Below are 2,318 nucleotides of genomic sequence, written 5' to 3'. Positions count from 1 at the left end.
TTCTTCGCCGGCGGCGTCTCTACCTCCGGCCACTCGCTCTTGCTACCCGAAGCCATCAATTTCAGGAAATTGCAGCACCCGTGAGAGCGAGTCTGCTGCCCGAGCGAGAGGAAGGAGAAGGGAGTAATTCGTCAGTTTGGAATTTAATTTTTCTATAGTTTGAACTTAGGTTTTGAATTTTTATTAAATGTGATTTGATAATTAATGTTTATTGAATATTTGTTCTCCGGATATTTAGTTAAATTAGCTAGTTAGGGTAGGATTATAATTTAGGTTGGATTTTGGTATTTTAATTTGATTTATGTCTTTCACTCTATGTGCCTGAGAGGGGCTAGATGCAAGGATTGAGAAATCGGATCCGTGGTTACGTGGCGCTCGAGAGAGGCACGAATCACCGTAAAAGCCAGAGTTGACGTTTCCTATTGTGCAAGTAGTTAACCAGATGATTGCTTGATGATTTAGGATATAATTAGTGTTTAGTTCAGATTAATTCATCATATTTGGTTAGGCTAGTTGACTGAAGAATACACAAAATTCAGTCATCCCTGTGGATATGACCCTCGTTTCCCGCTAAATTACATGAACGATTCGTACGCTTGCGAGGTATAAAACCCGATGTAATTAAATTTTACATCATGTTTTTGGCTCCATTGCTGGGGAGGCACATATTAAGTGTATTTCTTTGTTCTCCATGGTCATAGATTAGATTTTTTTTTTTTTTTTTTTTGCTTTTATATATTTATCTTGGTGATTTTGTATGGAATTATTTTTATTTCTTCTAGTTAGTTTGTATTTTTAGTAGTGAGTCTGTTAGCTTAATTTGATAGTTCGTTTTGTTTCTTTTTGTGTTTTTATGCACGGGCGCCGCTCCCTAGGAGGACCATTAGCTCCCTTTGTTGAAGAGGTAGAACATATTTGTAGGAAAACACCCGAAGTCAAGTTAGGAGCTACCATGGCCAATCAGGGTGAACCATTACAGTTACCTGCAGCAGGTGACTGTAGAGCCCTGAGGGATTATTCTATCCCATCCCACTTCACATCACCTTCTTGCATTATATTGCCACCCACTACTGCCGCCAGTTATGAGTTGAAATCGGGTGTGATCCAATTCCTCCACACATTCTATGGGTTGGAGAAGGAGGACCCTTATTACCACATCAAGGAATTCTTAGATATTTTTGCAACTTTCAAATTTCAGAATTTCTCAGATGACTCTATTCGGTTAAGACTTTTTCCATTTTCACTTAAGGATAAGGCCAAGTCTTGGCTTAATTCCTTAGAGGTGGGTAGCATTACTTCATGGGACACATGAGTCACGAAATTTTTATCCAAGTACTTTCCCATTCAGAGAACTACAACCCTCATAAGAGAAATCTCCAACTTTATGCAGCAAGAGGGTGAACACTTTTATGAGGCTTGGGAGAAATGGAAGGATTTGATCCGTAGATGTCCGCATCATGGGTTTGAGAAATGGCATTTAGTGCAATACTTTTATCAAGGACTTACACCCCAAGTTAGATCCATGGTAGATGCAACGAGTGGTGGGAGTTTGATGGGTAAGAGTGCTAGTCAGGCGTGGGACTTCTTTGAAACGTTGAGTGATCAATCTCAGCAATGGGGTTTGTCATTTAATGTTGATAGGAGATCCTCCAGGGTTTCCTCAACCCCAAGCTTCGTGCCCACACTTCACTCAATAGCCATTGATTCCACAAAAACCTTCACTTGAGGATACACTTCAATTATTCATGCAGAATACACAGTCCTCCATTGCTAAACTTGAAATGCAAGTGAGTCAGTTGGCCAGCCACATGAGTGGACAAGCACAAAATAGACTCCCTAGTCAAACCATTCCTAACCCCAAAAGCACACATGAGAGTGGGTTGAGTTCCAAACCCCACCATGAGCAAGCCAAAGCCATAACCACCCTTAGGAGTGGTCGTGAGTTGAACAATGGGGTAGGGACCACTAAGTCTAAGGAGTCAAAGGATGACAATGGGGACACATCATTGAGTGAAGAACCTCCAAGTTCTCCACCAACAGCCAAGTAGATCCCTAACCAAGTCCCACCAACTCCTTATCCGCAGAGGTTATCGGGCCCACCTAGGAAAGGAGATAGCATCCATGAAACTTTGGAACTATTTAGTAAGGTTCACATTAACATTCCACTTCTTGATGCTATTAGGCAAGTCCCTGCCTATGCCCGATTTTTGAAAGACCTTTTTACACAGAAGAGAAAACAACATGTTAACAAAAAGGTCTTTCTTACTGAGAATGTAAGCTCAATTCTGAAGCACAACACTCCTCCTAAAGTTAAAGAT

General features: G+C 41.0%; 1 non-coding gene across 1 annotated transcript; it reads right to left on the bottom strand.

The window, feature by feature from the left end:
• Positions 1 to 1,357: 1,357 nt before the first annotated feature.
• LOC137937897 (small nucleolar RNA R71) lies at positions 1,358 to 1,464 on the bottom strand. The gene has a single exon (XR_011109685.1). It is a non-coding gene; the product is annotated as a small nucleolar RNA R71 (small nucleolar RNA).
• Between the last annotated feature and the right edge of the window lie 854 nt (positions 1,465 to 2,318).

The sequence above is a fragment of the Aristolochia californica genome, unplaced genomic scaffold, assembly GCF_029961685.1.
Source record: "Aristolochia californica isolate CCGP_79_NKW_82.1479 unplaced genomic scaffold, dmAriCali1.0.hap1 SCAF_7, whole genome shotgun sequence".
Taxonomy (NCBI): domain Eukaryota; kingdom Viridiplantae; phylum Streptophyta; class Magnoliopsida; order Piperales; family Aristolochiaceae; genus Aristolochia; species Aristolochia californica.
The sequence above is the reverse complement of the archived record's forward strand: the minus strand, read 5'-3'. Positions and strand labels throughout refer to the sequence as shown.